Below are 22439 nucleotides of genomic sequence, written 5' to 3' on the forward strand. Positions count from 1 at the left end.
TAACTTCGATTCGCTCATCTCTAATAGCAACCAATCAGATTGCTTTGTTCATTTTACAGAGGCCTTGTTAAAAAATGAAAGAAGCGAGCTGATTGGTTGTTATGGGCAACTGGGCAACTTTTCCTCTGGACAGGTTTTGACAAATCTCCCCCTATATGGTTTACTGATGCGGCTGAGCCTGGGAAATTACCAAAAATTTTTATGGTAGCACTAGTTACCATAAATCTTACATTTTAATTTGAAAATGAATCTTTTAATCTTAGGGATTGTGAAGCCCTATTGTCTCCTCATGATGCCACGAGCTCCAGGCTGTGTCATTCAGCCACTATATGGTTTACTGATGCAGCTGAGCCTGGGACATTACCTAAAAAAATGTATGTTGGCATTAGCTACCACAAATCTTCAATTTAAATATGAAAATTAATCTTTTAATCTTAGGGATTGTGAAGCCCTATTGTCTCCTCATGCTGCCGCCAACTCCAGGCTGTTTCAATCAGCCACTATATGGTCTCCTCTTGCTGCCACCAATTCCAGGCTGTGTCATTCTGCCAGACTATGGTCTCCTCCTGCTGCTGCCACCTCTAGGCTCTGTCATTGTGCTGCCATGTGACTTCTTGATAGTTTGGGTTTTGTGTTCATACAGTATTAGTTCAAAGTAAACACCGGGACATTAAACTTGGGAATCTAATATAAATCTTAATTTAAAAAAATCGATGTCATCTTTTCAAGGCTGAGGCCCTATGGCCGTCAACATCATATTACCTGTGGAATTATCACAAGAATCCAATGAAATAGCTTGGAGTGATAACAATGAACCATAACTGATTAAATGAAACATTTGGACTTTCACAGTCAGGGGGGCGCTGAGAGGCAGGGGCTGGAACAGGTGGTATCTCGCCTGGCAGAGGACCAGCAGCTCGATTTTAAGATACAAGTACGAGCTTTTCCACTGCAGCCACTTCTAGCTTTATGCGCCCACTTATCCAATGGCACAGAAGCTGAATGGTCTCCTGTCCAAGTTGCTGGTACTGCAGTCCCTCCCTTTTCAAGTGGACACTCAGAGTATGGGGGTGTGCTGAGAGGCAATGGCTTGAACATGTGGTAGTTTGTCTCGCAGCATACCACCAGCTCGATGCTCACCAGAATAGTTAATCAAAAAATTAAAATAAATTCAAATTAAATTAAATAAAAATTACATAAAAAATCTGCCACATCCAGACATTCTGCAGCAGTTATTCTAATTGTGATTCTAACTGTAATATGCATGTCATACTGAATAACCGTATTATTTCACTAACACAGCACACTCCCTATGCATGTTAGGACAAGGCAAAGTGTTCTACACCCCTATTGAGCCTCTCTGTAGGCCAGAAATAGATGTTTTTAATAAAGATTCCCCGCAAATAAATTCAGACCGAAGCAAATTTTTTTCTGAAAATTCGGCGAATCGGCCGAATCAATTTTTTTTTTAAATTCACTAATCTTTACTCATAACTACAGTATGCTATATTACATTAATGTAAGAACATGATCAAAAGAGAAAGAAAAGAAAAAACACTCCAAAATGGCAAACCAAATAATGAAAAATACAGTACTTTTCTATTAATTACACATGATACACAATACACAGAAACCCTGTTAAATCAATTCAAATCAATCAAATCAATCAATACAACATAACAATTGCAGGGGGTCACAAAATGGTAGACATTAGACTAGTAGGAGAAGTTCAAAAAGTGCACCAGAAGTTGAGTGCCCAGCTGAAACCTCTACACATTCCATTGTCCTAACACACTTCTGAGGAAGTTGTCTTAGGACAACGGAATGGCAACATTTTTAAAAATCATGACCCATGAAAAAAATTAGTAATATTTGGCTCCTGCTGAGGGGTACTCCGGTGGGGGGAAAAAAATTTTGCATCAACTGGCTTCAGAAAGTTAAACAGATTTGTAAATTACTTCTATAAAAAAATCTTAATCCTTCCAGTACTTAACAGCTGCTATATACTCCAGAGGAAGTTGAGTTGTTCTTTTCTTTCTGACCACAGTACTCTCTGCTGACACCTCTGTTCGTGTCAGGAACTGACCAGAGTAAAAGCGAATCCCCATAGCAAACATCTCCTGTCCCGGATAGTTCCTGGCATGGACAGAGGTGTCAACAGAGAGCACTGTGGTCAGACTACTCAACTATTCAAATTCCTCTGTAGTATGCAGCAGCTGATAAGTACTGGAAGGATTCAGATTTTTTAATAGAAGTAATTTACTGGGGTCCCGCCATCACGCCCCCTCCCAAAGACATGAATGGAGGGGGTGTGGCATGGTGTGACATCATGACCATGGCCTTCCAAACCCAGCGTCTGAACATAATGTTCAGAACACCAGGTGTCTGCATGGAGATCACGGGGGGAGGGTTCCAGCGGCAGGACCCCTGCGATCAGACATCTAATCCCCTAATCTATGGATAAAGAATAAGATGTCATGGTGGCAAGGAGACAAGAAACGGGCATATTTTCATGTATTCAGCAGGTTCATAACTATAAGTTTGCTGTATTCTGTAAGAGATTTTAGTATGCCATTTTTACACCATTTTGACTAAGATTAGAGTGGACTTGTCCCTATACCATGCTGTTCTTCAATATGACTGTTTTATTTATTTATTTTATACAGTTCCTGTATAAGCAACTAAAAGTAAGGACAACCTGCACTTAAAAAATATCCTAGCCATGCTAAGCATACATACAGCTTTCTCTGGTGGAATCTATATATCTTTGGATAGGTATTGTGTAATTTTGAATTAATTCTATTACAACCTAGTTATAAACATTAGCTCCTTTCACATTTTACGAACAATATCATTGGGTAGAGAGAACCACAAAGAACCTTCTTTTAAATTTGTAAATTTTTAAGTAATTTTCAGGGCTGAATAGATTTTTTATACAACACATTATGGGCACTTGTATAGAAATGTGCATTTCTATGGTAATTCCATAAACGTGCACTATGGAATTTACATAAAATACATTATATTTTTATCTTTGTGTTCAAGCTTTAATGCAAACTTTATTGAAACATTAAATCACATTTGGGTAACATCTTCAGATATGCAGACACATGCAAAATCATGCTCAACATAAGGAAGAAACCACTGGAAGAAACTATGACAGACGAGGACATAAGGGAGAAACAGATTCAATAAAAATAGATATTTAAATTTATCAGTATTCATAGAAGACTCCTACAGTTCTTTTTTATTTAAACAGTATTAAACTAGATGCTCAGCGATAGCCAGGCTATTAAGTTTACATGCGCAGAAAATCTAAGGAGCTTGTAAAATTATTTTTCTTTGATTTTATGCTTTGCTCTTTGCATTTTATGTCTGTTAATTGAAAAAAAAGTACATATAGAAGGTATTACAGGAGCAATGAATAGTATCCTATAAGATTACAACACAGTGACTGCATGCTAGAATCAGGACAACGGGCAAATTTCTCTTTAAAGGGGTACCCTGCCCTTGGACATCTTATCCCCTATCCAAAGAATCTCTGTACAGCACCCGGCATTCATTCAGAATGATGGGTGAGGGCAGTAGGGGTTGTGACATCACAGCCACGCCCCCTCAATACAAGTCTCTGGGAGTGGGTGTGGCTACAGATCACAGCAAAATTTACACTCCTGAGGAAGTTGCCTAACAGTGACACAACACGTGGGGCTCTATGGGGGGCACTTGTTGTGAACTGTTCATAGCTGCATCTGTCTAGTCCCCTGTCTGGTATCCTGCACTGGTTTGCATGTTTTACTTTTGCATTCATTGCTATATTTATGCTCTGTAGGATAACCATTCATTCTGTATATAAAGTTTACGGCAACATTACTTTGCATTCATGTAATTTGATTCTGTACACTAGATATTGTTTTTTTTTTCGGCCACATATATGGTATACACATGAGGATGGGGCTGTGGACGGACTGAGCAGTATTATCTGCCTACCATTTATATACATGTGCCCTCTTCAGGATGCTTATACCTTCCCCTCATGTTTTTGTAGGAGATTGCTCTGGTTAGAGCAATTTTAATTGTTTTTAATTGCATTGTCTTTTTGTATCCATGTATTTTTGTTTATTTTTTGCTAATAAAGATGAATATTTTATACAGAATATTGTTGTTACTGATAGGTGTGCAATGCACTTTAGTATATCCGCTTTTTTCTCCTTTTGTTTTGAGGATGTACATTTAAGCTTTTCATCTGTTACATTATTGTGTGTCTTTTTACATCTATATGTGCTGTCATATGTAAAGTGAAAGGATGATCACTGTGTTAAAGGTTGGCAGTTTCCAGGTGGTTATCAACATTGCGACGGGGAATTACCACCCCATATGCCATGCTGCTGGACTGGAAATATAGTGGCCTGAATAGGAAACTCTGTGGGAGACTGTAGGTAGGAGCTGACACATTTAAGCCATTATTTAGTGGAAGGAATAATTTATAGTCTACAAATATGGGTGAGTTCGGCAGCAGTATTGTTGTTGAGTTGTTGTGTTGACTTTGGTTACTGAACTACTATGAATTCCCAAGACTTCAGACACTGTTGTCTGTGAAGACTTTCCTGTTCCTGTTTCTTATTGGGCTTCTCTAAGCAAGGGCTATATCTATGTGTCTAAGAGAAAGGGTCTGAGAGTGAGCCTGGACTGCTGGAGAGCTACAGCCATAAGATAGAGAGGACCTCCTCACATGCTAGAGACATGCAAGAAAGAGAGAGAAAGTGTAAGAACATAACCTTTGGTGGAGATTCATCAAAACGTGTGAAGAGGAAAAGTTCAACACTTACCCTTAGCAACCAGCATCAGATTGTTTCTTTCATTTTTTAAAAGACCACAGAAAAATGAAACAAAAAAAGCGCTCTGATTGGTTGCTATGAGCAACTGATTAACTCTTCCTCAGCATAGGTCTTGATGAGTCTCCCCTATAGTAAGACTCTCAGTCCCAGTACTATACAAAGCCACCACTCTATAGTACCACCTTCTGAAATGGTATAAAAATCACATCATTATATCGTGTGGAGAGAAAAAATCCAAACACTAGGAATATAAAAAAAAAGTATCTAAAACAGACAGTAGCAGTAATGATTATTAGATAATGGATATTTGATGTCAGGGCCAGTAGCTTATTCAACCAGACACAATGTCTTCCACTTGCGCAAAGACCTGGTATATGAGCTCAGAGGATGGGCCCCCCGGTTCTCTCCACACTTGTGCCCCCCGACAAGCTCAGCTCTGGCAGGCATTTCGGATCAAGATTAAGCTGCATATATCGATATAGGTGTGATGGCCAGAACAGCATGAACAGATATGTGCGGCTCACCCAGGATCGGGGTCTGTGTGGTGCAGCTGAGGACTGACAAACTAAACAACTGAAAGCAAGAGAGGGATGGGAGTACTAGTAAACCAGGGATTGACAAGTTAGAGATGGAGACAGAGAAGCAGCAATGGTAACACTGTTGTGGCCATCATGTATGTATACAAGGGTACTTCTTTACAAAGAGAATGAGAAACATGATTTTATATACATGGGGGGGGGTTATAAACACAGGGGATTTTCAGATCTCATACAATATGTGTGTTACACTGTGTAATGATAGGAGTTTTAGTTCTTTGCAAGGACTCTGCTCTTCCCACTCTCTCACCTACAGTAATGACTGTAGACTCTGTGAGCAAAGGGAGATTGGGAGCACGCAGCATGGGAAAGCCTGCCCCACTCCACAGACCTCTTCCAGTTATCCTGTATTCCTGCAGATCGCAGTATCTGAGGCAAATCTTCTAGCACCAGGTCAAGAATTAAAAAGAGGTAGAAGAAAAGATAGTTCAAGTTAAATTGACATTGTCATTAAAACTAATTTTGGCTATTGCACTCCTTATGGTAAATAAAAAATCTTTCTAATGTACTTTTGGACAAAAAAAAATGAAGTTTTCTATGTTTTATTTGTGTTTAAAAAAAGATGCCACTGGGTGTCTCCCTACTTGCCCAGAGCACATTTCCCCTCATCTCTTGCACAGACTTTGGACTCCTGCTGGCCTGGCAGAAGCCAAAATCAGGAAATGCAGTCTATATTGCTGAGGGTCGTATGTGAAGCCTTAGCCAATCATAGCTCATCTCAAACACTGAACTGCTCTGGGCTGTGTGTAGCAGAGTAAGGGAGGAAGTTCTCCCCTGTATGGCTTCAGATGATGTCATGCCTGATGGGTAATGCCCCTTCCCAGTCTGTGAACCTGACTGAGACTGAGCAGAAAATACAGAGAGATATCAAGGTAGAAAACGAAAAAAAAAAGAAAGAAAGAAAGAAAGGCAGGGGGTGGTTTATCATGATGGGGCAGTAAACTGTGAGGATTATAAAATTTAACAAGAATGACAGGTACCCTTTAAGGTATCTTAAGATGGTACAAACAGCAAAACAGTTCTTACAACACAGCTACCAGACTGTAACAAAGGTTACTTGTGCGTGCAGAGGAGAGGTTGCTGCTTCACTGTGTCAGTGAAGGAAATTTAGCTTGGAAAATTTACATGCTTGTTTTGGACTAAGCGGTCGGGTGTATCCCAGGACTTCTCTTGGTCTTTATGTAGGGTATAGCCGAACTTGTTCCTTTACTCTTTAGAATATGACTATAAATGATGGGCACATAATCTCACACCAACTTTCACCCTGCTGAGATGCTTTCTGCTGGCGCATCCAGCTTGGTATCCCCCGCATATCAGTCAGTTAACTGGACCACGACATTGAGGAAATCGAATCCAGTTACTAGATGCAAAAGAGTCATTGACTAGTTCCCCATTGTGCTACCCGAGTTGTCTGGCAGCAGAATTTGGCTGAGAAAAAATGTATGCGGCTTCTATCTTACTCTCTCTGTGGACTGAATTTTTAACTATGGACAGGTGACCAGAGCTTTTATAGACCCTGACTTACAAGACCTGACATGTGTCTAAAGTTCTTAAAGTGGACCTAACTTTCCTCTTGCTTTTCATTAAAAGTGCTTGTATGCAAAAGCACTTGTATGTAATATGTTTGTGCAGTAACCCTTGGATTCCCATACAGCTTTAACCCCTTAATGATGCAGGACGTATATTTACGTCCTGCGCCGGCTCCCGCGATATGAAGCGGGGTCGCGCTGCGACCCCGCATCACATCGCGTCGGTCCTGGTGCTCATCAACGGCCGGGACCCACGGCTAATACCACACATCGCCGATCGCGGCAATGTGCGGTATTAACCCTTTAGAAGCGGCGGTCAAAGCTGACCGCCGCTTCTAAAGTGAAAGTGAAAGTATCCCGGCTGCTTAGTCGGGCTGTTCGGGACCGCCGCGGTGAAATCGCAGCGTCCCGAACAGCATACAGGACACCGGGAGGGCCCTTACCTGCCTCCTCGGTGTCCGATCGATGAATGACTGCTCCGTGCCTGAGATCCAGGCAGGAGCAGTCAAGCGCCGATAACACTGATCACAGGCGTGTTAATACACGCCTGTGATCTGTGTAAAAGATCAGTGTGTGCAGTGTTATAGGTCCCTAAGGGACCTATAACACTGCAAAAAAAAAGTAAAAAAAAAAAGTGTTAATAAAGGTCATTTAACCCCTTCCCTAGTAAAAGTTTGAATCACCCCCCTTTTCCCCCAAAAAAAACAAAACAGTGTAAATAAAAAAGAAAATAAACATATGTGGTATTGCTGCGTGCGTAAATGTCCGAACTATAAAAATATACCATTAATTAAACCACACGGTCAATGGCGCAAAAAAATTCCAAAGTCCAAAAAAGCATATTTTTGGTCACTTTTTATACCATTAAAAAATAAATAAAAAGTCAGATCAAAACAAATATCATACCGATAAAAACTTCAAATCACGGCGCAACAAATTAGTCCTCATACCGCCCTGTACGTGGAAAAATAAAAAAGTTATAGGGGTCAGAAGATGACATTTCTAAACATAAAAAATGATTTTTTCCAGAAGTACGACAAAATCAAACCTATATAATTAGGGTATCATTTTAACCATATACCTGAGTGTGGGAGAGAAAAAAGGAGAGACCGACACAGGCGCCTTGTGCGTTACCACTAAACAGGGATATCAGATTAAAACAATCACAGTGAGCGGGCAGGAATAGCCCCTTAGGTAGTGGCCGCTCACCTTGAGCGAATAAGATATTAGCATATAACCCACACCGTGGGTGACAGAAGGATTGGAACTGCTGCTGAGCCTCGGTCCCAGGAAAGGAAGAGATCCGATCCTGATGGAAGTGGAGGCGGAGAAGGAAAAAATGACCCTTACAGAGGTGCTGCTAGTTCCAGACTAATGTAGAGGCCAACCAGAGGTATTGGTAAAACACCGGAGTGGTTTATTAGAGCATAAGAGGACAATGAAGTACACAGATGACGCGTTTCGGGGGAGCAACCCCCTTCCTCAGATCAGTGTCACTGATCTGAGGAAGGGGGTTGCTCCCCCGAAACGCGTCATCTGTGTACTTCATTGTCCTCTTATGCTCTAATAAACCACTCCGGTGTTTTACCAATACCTCTGGTTGGCCTCTACATTAATCTGGAACTAGCAGCGCCTCTGTAAGGGTCATTTTTTCCTTCTCCGCCTCCATTTTAACCATATGGACCTACAGAATAATGGTAAGGTGTCATTTTTACCGAAATATTCACTGCGTAGAAACGGAAGCCCCCAAAAGTTACAAAATGGCGTTTTTTCTTCAATTTTGTCGCACAATGATTTTTTTTTTCTGTTTTGCCATGAATTATTGGGTAAAATTACTAATGTCACGGCAAAGTAGAATTGGTGACGCAAAAAATAAGCCATAATATGGATTTTTAGGTGGAAAATTGAAAGGGTTATGATTTTTAAAAGGTAAGGAGGAGAAAACGAAAGTGCAAAAACTGAAAAACCCTGAGTCCTTAAGGGGTTAATTAAACGGGTACTTCGGTGGAAAACTAAAACATTTTTAAAATCAACTGGTGCCAGAAAATTAAACAGATTTGTAAATGACTTCTATAAAAAATATTTATCCTTCCAGTGCTTTTAGCAGCTGTATGCTACAGAGGAAATTATTTTCTTTTTAAATTAGTTTTTTCGTCTTGTCCACAGTGCTCTCTGCTGACACCTGATGCCCTTATCAGGAACTGTCCAGAGCAGGAGAAAATCCCCATTGCAAACCTATGCTGCTCTGGACAGTTCCTGACATGGACAGAGGTGTCAGCAGAGAGCACTGTGGACAAGACAAAAAAGAAATTCAAAAAGAAAAGAATTTCCTCTGTAGGACACAGCTGCTATAAAGTACTGGAAGGGTAAAGATTTTTTAATAGATGTCATTTACAAATCTATTTAACTTTCTGGCACCAGTTGATTAAAAAAAAAAAATTCCACCGGAGTACCCCTTTAAACCAGTCTGGGGAGCAAATACATAAATCACAAAAATCATAAAAAATTCAATATTAAAGTCACGGTACACATATACTAAACACATTAAAGTTACAGGACTCATCTACCTGGATGGGGAGGTCATAATCTGGCTTCCCACTTGCCTGACTCACCTCAGCTATATATTAGAAGGCATTACATAGATTTTACACTATTATGCAACATGTTTTGGATCCTTGACTCTGCCACTGTTTAATTTTGAGTGACCTAAATGGTAAATTAGAAGCACAACAAACTGCTTTACATTTACACCCACATAACTGCACAGCTTATAGATTTATGTAATAGCATGACAAACAATCAGCTAATAGCAAAATGAAAAATAAATGGACAAAACCATCTGACCTTGCTCTCAGGTGAGACCACCAGTCTGTGATATTTCTATACTTTCAGTCTATTTCAAAACATACAAAACTCATCAAAGGAAGAAATCACATAATATAAAGTGGCTGCCTAAATGTAGCATGCACAACCTATATAAATGTTAAAGCACTCATCCACCCAGACCAGAATATTACAGTGGTCCCTCAACATACGATGGTAATCCGTTCCAAATGAACCATCGTTTGTTGAAACCATTGTATGTTGAGGTATCCGTGCAATGTAAAGTATAGGAAGTTGTACTCACGTGTCCCCGGCCCTCCAGACCGTCACCGCTCATCACTGCTGCCCTGGATGTTGCGCTCCATCGATGTCGCTGCATCCCCGTGATGTCCCCGCCACTCCGGAACGTCTCTGCTGGCCGGGAACGTCGCTCTCACATCGCCGTCATCACGTCACTATGCACGCCACTCCTATTGCATGACGGGACGGCGTGCGCGGCGAAGTGATGACCACAATGGAGAGCGCCGGCAATGGAGGGGATCCCGAAGAGGACGGTCCGGAGCCCCGAGGACAGGTAGGAGACCATCACCGGAGCACACGGGGAACCGTAAACGGCTATCCGGCGGCAGCTGAAGCAGTCAGACATACAATGTCAGCAGACATACAAAAGCATCGTATGTTGATGCTGCCTTCAACATGCGATGGCCTCTGAGAGGCCATCGCATGTTGAAATTATCGTATGTCGGGGCCATCGTAGGTCGGGGGGGTCACTGTACATGTCACTGCAGTTGACTTCAGGCTCCCACTTACCATTATGTCCTACTCTCAGAGGTTAAGAATGTTACAATATAAAGTGCAGCCTTCTTTAGCTGTTTATGTATCTTTTCCATGATGAGAGGAGAGTACAAGGTCATAGGTTTCTCTGACTAACAAAACAGTGTTACACATAAGTGATGAAAGCAGCAGTCTGGATAATCTCTATCCAGCGCCTACACTAATGCCTCCACTTCTGCCAATCACTTTATTGGTTGCCCATTCATTAGAGAATACAATTAAAACATATTCATATCATTCACAAAGCTCTCCACAGTGCTGCACCTCCATATCGCTTCTCCATTATTGGTATTGTCTAATACCTTACTGTTGTCTGTCCTATTCAAACCATCTAAAGCTAACATCCTCCATAATCCAAGTCCACCACTTCTGTCTTCTATTTTGAATGAGTTTTACAAAGTAAAGTGCATTCTACTGTATATTTTTTTTATTTTATTTTTCTGTTTATTCCAATATTATCACCGAACTCAAGACACGCATATCTACGTGTTCAGAGTACCATCTTAATAAGTGTCACGAGGATTATAGAGCATATAATCACCGAAGTAATTCCTCCTGATCTACCAGATTATGGTATAAAACATAGCCTTTAATAGTATCAATTAAAATGGTCTTAAAGAAAACTAAAAACTAAATTCCAATAAACAGATCTTCATTAAATATGTTTTTCACTACATAAAATATATATGTGAGTATTGTTCATGTGCATAGAAATATGCAAAGGCCTTGTTAGGGCAAACAACTAAATAGGCTCAACTTTAGCCTCCTAATCACATCCCCTTAACCTAGCATTTACCCCTTTTTATTGCAATAAAGTTGCCACCCATCTGACTATGCGGTGAAAAGTAAAAATATATAGTCAACCAAATAGTAAAATGTCCTTACCTCAGGAGCCCATGAGCACAGCAAGAAATTAAAAAGAATTGGAACAAGTGTACTTTACGTCTTTACTTTACTTGTTGCCTTCTGTTGGTGATTGTGAAAGTACAATGGCAGCGCCTGTATGACCACCTTTAAGTACCTGAAATACCTAAAACCTTTGGTGTAATATTAAACAGAATTTTATCTCCTGACTACAGAAAAGAGCAGATAAAACAAAATGAAAAGGGATCAATTCATAAAATCCTTTTACATGGATAAAAGACAAATTTGGCTGCCCTAAAATCCATAACAGTTTATAAGCTAAGGGGGTCATTTATCAGGGCCCTAATTGGCCTATATATTTGTGAAGTCGCAGCGCACAGCGTGCTCTACATTTATGATGCGACTTTCGCAGGCGTATATGACTTTCTGCACAAGTGAAACCAGTGGGCATTTGTGGATATGGTTTTTCTTGGCGCACAGTTTACACACTGATTTATGACATGACTTTAACAAAAATTGTATTTTTGCGCAACAGCCACTCCAACCGAAAGCAAGCACAGGCAGCCGCTTACTGACAAGTGTCTCCACATGGTAATGCATGGTAAACCAAGAAGATCAGCTTTGCTGTACAAATCTGTGCAACTCCGGACATCCAAAAGTTGCACATAAATATAATCAAAGCGCAGGCATCTTGTTAAATTCTGATCAGCACAAGCGGAAAAAAAAAAGTCACACATATTAATAAATGACCCCCTAAATTTGTAACACTTTTTAAAAAAGAGGAGATAAAGACAAAAATTTGTTTTTGATTTTACATATATTATATATAAATAAAAAAAGTTAACACTTTTACCCCGAAATGTTGCTTGCAAAACAACGAAGCCTCATGCATGTTGGAATACATTTTTTTTTAAAGTTATCAAGGGAGAGGGCAGAAAATTTTAAAATCTTTAGGTTCTAAACAGGGATACATATTTCCAACTGAATCTATACCATCATCCTTGCTGTTTAAATTTTTGCTTTTATTTTTATTTTAGAGATAAATGAAAGTGACCTTGATAATATACGCTACATGTTTAGTGTAATGTCTGGTTTATACACATCATTTAAAGAGCTTAAAAAAAATGCTTAAAGCCATGAATATTTCAGTGCATTTATGGTTTCGCAACATTTCAAAATACATGCCATAAACTTACATTTAAGGTACAGTATTGCACATCTCCTGTATCAACCTTTTTCACACATTGTGTGTTGGCTTAAACAGAGGAATTTTACTTATTTCATGTCAACAAAATAGTGGTTCAGAATGTTTGATGGATACAGATTTCATATGGTAATGCGGTTATTTCAAATACTGTAAAGATAATTAGTTATTATGATGCATAACAATACATAAAACTATGTCCTCCCATATAAATGGGGTAAAGTAAGTTTTGAACATGTCATAATTTTTCTCCCTAAATATATTTCCAAAGGTGCTATTGAAATAACATTTTTACCAGATGTTGGTAAAAACCCAAGAATTCTATATAAACAAAGAAACCAAAACAAATAAAGCTATAATGTAAAATGACACAGGAAAAAAATATTGAACACGTGAAGAAAGGGAGGTGCAAAAAGGCATGGAAATCCAAGACAACAGCTGAAACCAATTAGTAATTAAAAAGCAACTCAGCCCTTTGTCAGTTCAAATTAGTATCAGCTGGTTCAGTCCCAACTGATGGCCTACAAAAATAGCTATTTGTGCTATTTGCCAAAAAAAATTCAAAAGACCAAACACACTTTTGAAAATGAGGTGCAGTTAACACTCTTTGAGATGCAAAATAAAGAGCCCTAATAATACAAGTATTTGAATACCCCCCTGCCCCCCCCCCCATAATCCCAAACACACAGCCAAGGAAACTGTCAATTGGCTACAAAGAAAGTAAATAAAGCTGCTAGAATGGCCCAGCCAATCACCTGACTTAAATCCCATTGAAATCTATGGAAAAAACTGAAGATCATTATTCACAGAAGAGGCTATAGATTATATATAGAGTTCCTGTAGTGATTAGGACAAGTCTGCAGTACACCCCTATAGGCATGAGATCTCCGAGATCCCGAGATATCATGATTACAGGAAGGTACTGCAGATACTTCATGTTGTAGTGTCGTTTTTTTTACATATAGTTTAACTTCTTGTCATAGTGAATGGGAAATGTAGAGTTTTTGTGACTGCCTTTGGCACTTTATACTAGTAGATTCAAGTAGATTCAGAAGCAAAGGAAGAAGCAGCACAAACACATAAAGTAGCATGAAACAAACAAGCAAGTAAGCAAAATAAACCACAAATTTATAATCAGCAAAAATACAAGCAAAACAATTCAAACAGCAAAATACGTTTTTAATAGATATTAGAAGACATAGAGAAGCACTGTTGCATTCAACAATGACCTAGAAATCACAAGAAAGTAGAATGTTCAAAACAGGCATATCCTTCCCCTGACATGGATTATTTATACCTTAGGGTTTCTATGAATGAACCGGCCACATCCGGGAGCTCACTCTGCAGAGGTGCTGTTTGGTAACTATAAAACCAAGTATATCTAGCGATTGTCTGAGCTAGTGATTGTGTGTCTGTATACAAGAGTGTGAAGTATACAAGTGATTGAGTATAAAAGTGAGGGGACTTAAAATTAAGGTTATACTGTAAAGTATTGTGAGCATTTTGAGTGCATTTCTGTGTTTTTTTCCCTCTCTTTCTCTGTCTGGGAGGATTACAGGTGGAGAGAGGGTGGAGTAACTAAATAATTAGGAGCTGATAAATTGCAGCTGTTTGCAGCCAGCTAGCCCTTGCATTCACTTCCAGGCTGTGCAGAGAGAGGTGCTGTTTGGTAACTATAAAACCAAATATATCTAGCGATTGTCTGAGCTAGTGATTGTGTGTCTGTATACAAGAGTGTGAAGTATACAAGTGAGTGAGTATAAAAGTGAGGGGACTTAAAATTAAGGGTATACTGTAAAGTATTGTGAGCATTTTGAGTGCATTTCTGTGTTTTTTCCCCCTCTCTTTCTCTGTCTGGGAGGATTACAGGTAGACAGAGGGTGGAGTAACTAAATAATTAGCAGCTGATAAATTGCAGCTGTTTGCAGCCAGATAGCCCTTGCATTCACTTCCAGGCTGTGCAGAGAGAGGTGCTGTTTGGTAACTATAAAACCAAGTATATCTAGCGATTGTCTGAGCTAGTGATTGTGTGTCTGTATACAAGAGTGTGAAGCATACAAGTGAGTGAGTATAAAAGTGAGGGGACTTAAAATTAAGGGTATACTGTAAAGTATTGTGAGCATTTTGAGTGCATTTCTGTGTTTTTTTTTCCCCTCTCTTTCTCTGTTTGGGAGGATTACAGGTGGAGAGAGGGTGGAATAACTAAATAATTAGCAGCTGATAAATTGCAGCTGTTTGCAGCCAGCTAGCCCTTGCATTCACTTCCAGGCTGTGAATAGAGAGGTGCTGTTTGGTAACTATAAAACCAAGTATATCTAGCGATTGTCTGAGCTAGTGATTGTGTGTCTGTATACAAGAGTGTGAAGTATACAAGTGAGTATAAAAGTGAGGGGACTTAAAATTAAGGGTATACTGTAAAGTATTGTGAGCATTTTGAGTGCATTTCTGTGTTTTTTTCCCTCTCTTTCTCTGTCTGGGAGGATTACAGGTGGAGAGAGGGTGGAGTGACTAAATAATTAGCAGCTGATAAATTGCAGCTGTTTGCAGCCAGCTAGCCCTTGCATTCACTTCCAGGTTGTGAAGAGAGGTGCTGTTTGGTAACTATAAAACCAAGTATATCTAGCGATTGTCTGAGCTAGTGATTGTGTGTCTGTATACAAGAGTGTGAAGTATACAAGTGAGTGAGCATAAAAGTGAGGGGACTTAAAATTAAGGGTATACTGTAAAGTATTGGGAGCATTTTGAGTGCATTTCTGTGTTTTTTCCCCCCCTCTCTTTCTCTGTCTGGGAGGATTACAGGTGGAGAGAGGGTGGAGTAACTAAATAGTTAGCAGCTGATAAATTGCAGCTGTTTGAAGCCAGCTAGCACTTGCATTCACTTCCAGGCTGCAAGGAGAGAGGTGCTGTTTGGTAACTATAACACCAAGTATATCTAGCGATTGTCTGAGCTAGTGATTGTGTGTCTGTATACAAGAGTGTGAAGTATACAAGTGAGTATAAAAGTGAGGGGACTTAAAATTAAGGGACTTTAAATTCAGGAAGTTAAAAGTGAAATATTTGATTTTTTTTCTTTTCTGTAAATTTTTGCTATCCCCAACTCTAGTATGACCTCCATGTTGGAAAAGGCAGTCCAGTGTGCATCTTGCACAATTTATGCAATCCTTGAACAGCAGTTTGAGGGTGCATATTGTTTTGCGAGATGTGTGCGAGTTGTTCATTTGGAAGCCCAGATCCTGGATCTAGAGGAGTAACTGGCAACACTGAGATGCATTGACAACCCGGAGAGGAGTCTCCTGCTCACTGAGCAGGTACTCTCTGGGGTAGAGGTGGGGGAGGATAGTGGTACGGAGGTGCAGGACAGTCAGGCAGTTAGCTGGGTTACAGTTAGAAAACGGGATAGAGGGAAAAATGTCAGGGAGGCTAGTCCTGAACTGGCACACCCCAACAAGTTCGCCCACTTGGCAGATGAGGGGGATGCCATTTCAGAGCTAGCAGTACTGCAGCAGGACTTTGCCTCTGACCGCCAGGGGGGTCTCTGCTCCAGTAAGGAGGGAGGGAGGACTGCAGGGCAGGCAGACAGGTACTGGTAGTGGGGAACTCAATTATTAGGGGGACAGATGGGGCGATCTGTCACAAAGACCGGGATCGCCGAACAGTGTGTTGTCTTCCTGGCGCTCTAGTTCGGCACATCGCGGATCAGGTTGACTGGTTGCTGGGTGGGGCTGGAGAAGACCCAGCAGTCATGGTACACATTGGCACCAATGACAAAGTAAGAGGTAGGTGGAGTGTCCTTAAAAATGATTTCAGGGACTTAGGCTGCAAGCTTAAGGCAAGGACCTCCAAGGTAGTATTTTCTGAAATATTACCTGTACCAGAGAGGCAGCGGGAGATTAGGGAGATAAACAAGTGGCTCAGAAGCTGATGTAGGAAGGAGGGGTTTGGGTTCATGGAGAACTGGGCTGACTTCGCTGTCGGTTCCCGGCTCTACCGTAGGTACGGGCTGCACCTCAATGGGAAGGGTGCAGCTGTGCTTGGGGAGAAGATGGCTAGAAGGGTGGAGGAGTGTATAAACTAGGGACTGGGGGGAGGGAACCTACAATATAGAGGGGGAAGATAGTGTAGATAGAGGGGGGGGACTTAATAATGTACCTGGGGGTGGAGCTGAGGGAGGGGTTAGAATAGTTAATAGGGATAGGCATCATAGGGAAAAAAACATACACCATTGAACTGCATGTTGACTAATGGCAGAAGTCTGTCCAATGAAACTGACGAACTGGAGTTGATAATTTCTGAGGAGGATTATGACATAGTCGGTATAACAGAGACTTGGTTGGACGATAGCTGTGACTGGGCAGTTAATATACAGGGTTATAGTCTATTCAGGAAGGGTCGGACAAAACGGAAAGGGGGAGGAGTCTGACTTTCTGTAAAGTCCAGTCTGAAGGCCGCACTGTTGGAGGATATTTGGGAGGGAAACGATAATGTGGAGTCATTATGGGTAGAAATATATGGAGATAAAAACAAAAAAATTGTGATAGGGGTTTGCTATAAGCCACCAAACATAATGGAAGAGTCAGAAGATCAATTATTGAGGCAAATAAACAAGGCAGCAAATCAGAATGAGGTGATAATAATGGGGGACTTTAACTATCCTGATATAAACTGGGAGACTGAGACCTATGAATCTCATAAAGGAAACAGGTTTCTGACTATAACTATAACAATTATCTGTCCCAAATGGTGCAGGGCCCTACCAGAGGGGATGCCCTACTAGACTTAATATTAACCAATGTACGTTACAGAGTAATTAATGTACAAGTAAAAGGATAACTAAGAAATAGTGATCATAATATAATACATTATAACTTGTTCTTCAATAAGGGAATCTCCCGAGGGGCCACAAAAACAATGAACTTTAGGAAGGCAAAGTTTGATCAACTCAGAGAAGCCCTTAACAATATAAAATGGGATAATGTCCTCAAAAAGAACAATACTGACACTAAATGGGAGACTTTTAAAAATATCTTAAATTTTCACTGTAAGATGTATATACCTTACGGGAATAAAAGGGTCAGAAATAAAAGAAAACCAACGTGGATGAATAAAAATGTTAAGCGGGCAATAAATGACAAAAATAAAGCATTTAAATTACTAAAACAGGACAGCAGTGAGGAAGCATTAAAAAGCTATAGAGAAAAATGTAAAATATGTAAAAAAAACAGATAAAAGCCGCAAAAATAGAGACAGAAAGACTTATAGCCAAAGAGAGTAAAACTAACCCCAAAATGTTCTTTAACTATATAAATAACGAAAAGGTCAAAAATGAAAGTGTTGGCCCTTTAAAAAATGATGAGGAAGAAATTATAAATGGGGATCAGGAAAAAGCTAATATATTAAACAAATTATTCTCCACTGTATTTACCGAGGAAAATGAAATGCCAGGTGAAATACAGCGAGATAAGGCAAACTCCCCTTTACATGTCACCTGTCTAACCCAGGAAGAAGCACAGTGCCGCCTACAAAAAATCAAAATAGTCAAATCACCAGGTCCAGATGGCATTCACCCCCGTGTTCTAAAGGAATTAAGTAATGTAATAGACAGACCCCTATTTTTATTATTCAGGGACTCTATAGTGACAGGGACTGGCGCATGGCAAATGCTGCGCCAATATTTAAGAAGGGGTCAAAAGGTGACCCTGGAAATTATAGACCTGTTAGTTTAACCTCGGTTGTATGTAAATTGTTTGAGGGTTTCCTAAGAGATGCTATTTTGGAATATCTTGATGAAAATAAATGTATGACTCCGTATCAGCATGGATTTATGAGGGATAGATCCTGTCAAACTAACCTGATCAGCTTTTATGAGGAGTTGAGCTCCAGACTAGTGTTGAGCGGCATAGGCCATATGCGAAAATTAGCATATGCTAAATTAGCATAAGGGAAATTTGCATATGCACATTTTCGCATATGCGTAAATTCGCATATCAGTCTCACACAGTAGTATTCGAGCCTTCTTTACACCACACAAGCTGGAAGCAGAGAGGGGTGATCACTGTGATGTGTACTGTGAAAAATAAAGAAAAAGAATATTCGTAATTACGAATATATAGTGCTATATTCGCGAATTCGCGAATATGCGATATTCACAAATAAAATTCGCATTGCGAATATTCGCGAGCAACACTACTCCAGACTGGACCAGGGGCAAATGCTGGATGTCGTATATCTGGATTTTTTCAAAGCATTTGATACGGTTCCACATAAACAGTTTGTGCATAAAATGAGAAGTTTTGGGCTGGGGGAGAATGTGTGTAAGTGGGTAAGTAAATGGCTCAATGATAGGAAACAGAGGGTGGTTATTAATGGTACTTATTATTTTTGGGTGGTTACTAGTGGGGTACCACAGGGTTGCGTCTTGGGTCCTGTACTATTTAATATATTCATTAATGACCTTGCAGAGGGGTTGAATAGTAAAGTATCAATCTTTGCAGATGACACTAAACTCTAAAGCGGTAAACACCATAGAGGACAGTGCACTGTTACAAATGGATCTGGATAGGTTAGAGGTTTGGGCTTGGAAGTGGCAGATGAGGTTCAACACTGATAAATGTAAGGTAATGCACATGGGGAAGAAAAATCCAGGCTGGGATTATGTATTAAATGGGAGAACACTTGGGACAACTGACATGGAAAAGGACTTAGGAGTCTTAGTTAACAGTAAATTTAGCTGTAGTGACCAGTGTCAGGCAGCTGCTGCCAAGGCAAATAAAATCATGGAGTGCATCAATAGGGGCATAGATGCCTATGACAAGGAAATAATTCTACCGCTGCACAAATCACTAGTCAGACCACACATAGAATACTGTGTACAGTACTGGGCACCAGTGTACAAGAAATATATGGTGGAGGTGGAGAGGGTTCAAAGACGGGCAACTAGAGTAATACGGAGAATGGGAGGACTACAGTACCCAGAATGATTATCAGAATTAGGGTTATTTAGTTTAGAAAAAAGAAGGCTCAGGGGAGACCTAATAACTATGTATAAATATATCAGGGGACAGTACAGAGATCTCTCCCATGATCTATTTATACCCAGGACTGTATCAATAACAAGGGGGCATCCTCTACGTCTAGAGGAAAGAAGGTTCCTACACCAGCACAGACGGGGGTTCTTTACCGTAAGAAAAGTGAGACTGTGGAATTCTCTCCCGGAGGAGGGGGTCAAGGTGAACTCTGTAATAGAGTTCAAAAAGGGTCTGGATGCATTTTTGGAGAGTAATAACATTGCTGGTTATGTATACTAGATTTATAGGGACAGAAGGTTGATCCAGGGATTTATTCTGACTGCCATATTTGGAGTCGGGAAGGAATTTTTACCTCTAGTATGAGGGTTTTTTGCCTTCCTCAGGATCAACTCAACTCAATAGGGACTTATTAGGGTTATAGGTTGAACTTGATGGACTCTGGTCTTTTTTCAACCTTATGAACTATGTTACTAAGTTTCTGAACAATAAATGTAACAAAGATGGCACTTTATTGCAATACCCTAATTGTTGATGTGCCCATCCCGGACTATGTATCTCCTAAAGTGCCAATGCTGCTGCATAATAGAAAGTGCATAAAAATATCAAAAGTGCCTGTGTGCTTACCCATCTAAACGCTCCTCCGTACCCCTACGCCATTTCATAACCACTTTCTTAAGGGGTTACTGAGCCTTTCTCAAGTAGCCCCTTGAGAAACTGTCAATGAAACTTTGGAGATGAGCTGGTTGAGCTGCACTACCTGAGCCCCTTGTGTGGGTTGTAGACTCCGTCTCATGCTACCACTAGAGTGAAAGCACTGCCAGCATTCAAAAGTGACCATAACATCAGCCAGGAAGCAGATGTTATGATCCCCACCTGCAGAACCACTCCTTTATTGGGGTGTCTTGCTAATTGTCTATAATTCTCACCTGTTGTCTGTTCCATTTGCACAACAGCATGTGAAATTGATTGTCAGTGTTGTTCCTGAGTGGACAGTGTGATTTCACAGAAATGTGACTGACTTGGAGTTACATTGTGTTGTTTAAGTGTTCCCTTTATTTTTTTTGAGCAGTGTATTTGCAAAATTAAAATAAAACAATCATCCTTATAGTTAGTTTAGGAAAATACCTTATAACAGACATATTATTTAGCATAAATATATCTTTAACTCCTTAACGATGCAGGATGTATATTTACGTCCTCCGCCGACTCCCGCGATATGCCGCGGGGTCGCGCGGTGTCCCCGCGTCATATCGGGTCGGTCCCGGCGGCGATCAACGGCCGGGACCCGCGGCTAATACAGGACATCACCGATCGCGGTGATGCCCTGTATTAACCCTTGAGATGCGGCGATCAAAGCTGACCACCGCGGTTGAAGTGAAAGTATCCCGGCTGCTCAGTCGGGCTGTTCGGGACCGCCACGGTGAAATTGCGGTGTCCCGAACAGCTTACAGGACACCGGGAGGGCCCTTACCTGCCTTCTCGGTGTCCGATCGACGAATGACTGCTCCGTGCCTGAGATCCAGGCAGGAGCAGTCAAGTGCCGATAACACTGATTACAGGCGTGTTAATACACGCCAGTGATCAGTATGAGAGATCAGTGTGTGCAGTGTTATAGGTCCCTATGGGACCTATAACACTGCAAAAAAAAAGTAAAAAACAGTGTTAATAAAGGTCATTTAACCCCTTCCCTAATAAAAGTTTGAATCACCCCCCTTTTCCCATAAAAAAAATAAAACAGTGTAAATAAAAAAATAAACAAACATATGTGGTATCACCGCGTGCGTAAATGTCTGAAATATAAAAATATATAATTAATTAAACCGCACGGTCAATGGCTTACAAGCAAAAAAATTCCAAAGTAGAAAAAGTCTGATCAAAACAAAAATCATACCGATAAAAACTTCAGATCACGGCACAAAACATGAGTCCTCATACTGCCCTGTACGTGGAAAAATACAAAAGTTATAGGGGTCAGAAGATGACAATTTTAAACGTATAAGTTTTCCTGCATGTAGCTATGATTTTTTCCAGAAGTACTACTAAATGAAACCTATATAAGTAGGGTATCATTTTAACCGTATGGACCTAAAGAATAATGATAAGGTATCAAATTTACCAAAATAGGCACTGTGTAGTAACGGAAGCCCCCAAAAGTCACAAATTGAAAGGGTTAGGACTTTTAAAAGATAAGGAGGAAAAAACGAAAGTGTAAAAACTGAAAAACCCTGAGTCCTTAAAGGACATCTGCAGCATTACAAACACTTATCCCCTATCCTCAAGATAGGGGATAAGTTTTTGATCGCGGGGGGTCAGAACACTGGGGCCTCCGGTGATCTACTGTACGGGGCCGCGGCTCTCCCGTGCAGGGGGCGTGCCAGCCGCAGCATGACGTTGCGTCCGGCACGCCTCCTCCATACATCTCTATGGGAGAGGCGGGGAGGCAGCGTTCGTGCCTCCCTGTCTCCCCCATAGAACTGTATGGGGACGGGGAGGAGACGGGGCGTCACCGTCGACCTCTAGGTTGACGCTACGTCTCCATGAGTGCTCATGGCGGCGCCCCGTTAGGGAGATCGGGGGGGGTCCCAGCGATCGGACCCCCCGCGATCAAACACTTATCCCCTATCCGGCAATAGGGGATAAGTGTAATGCCGCTGGAGTTGTCCTTTAAGGGGTTAATTATTGCCCCCTAGTGGTGTTTGCAGGCAGCTAGAATTGTAACACTTATCGGT

Source organism: Hyla sarda, chromosome 2 (genome assembly GCF_029499605.1).
Source record: "Hyla sarda isolate aHylSar1 chromosome 2, aHylSar1.hap1, whole genome shotgun sequence".
In the NCBI taxonomy this organism is placed as follows: Eukaryota; Metazoa; Chordata; class Amphibia; order Anura; family Hylidae; genus Hyla; species Hyla sarda.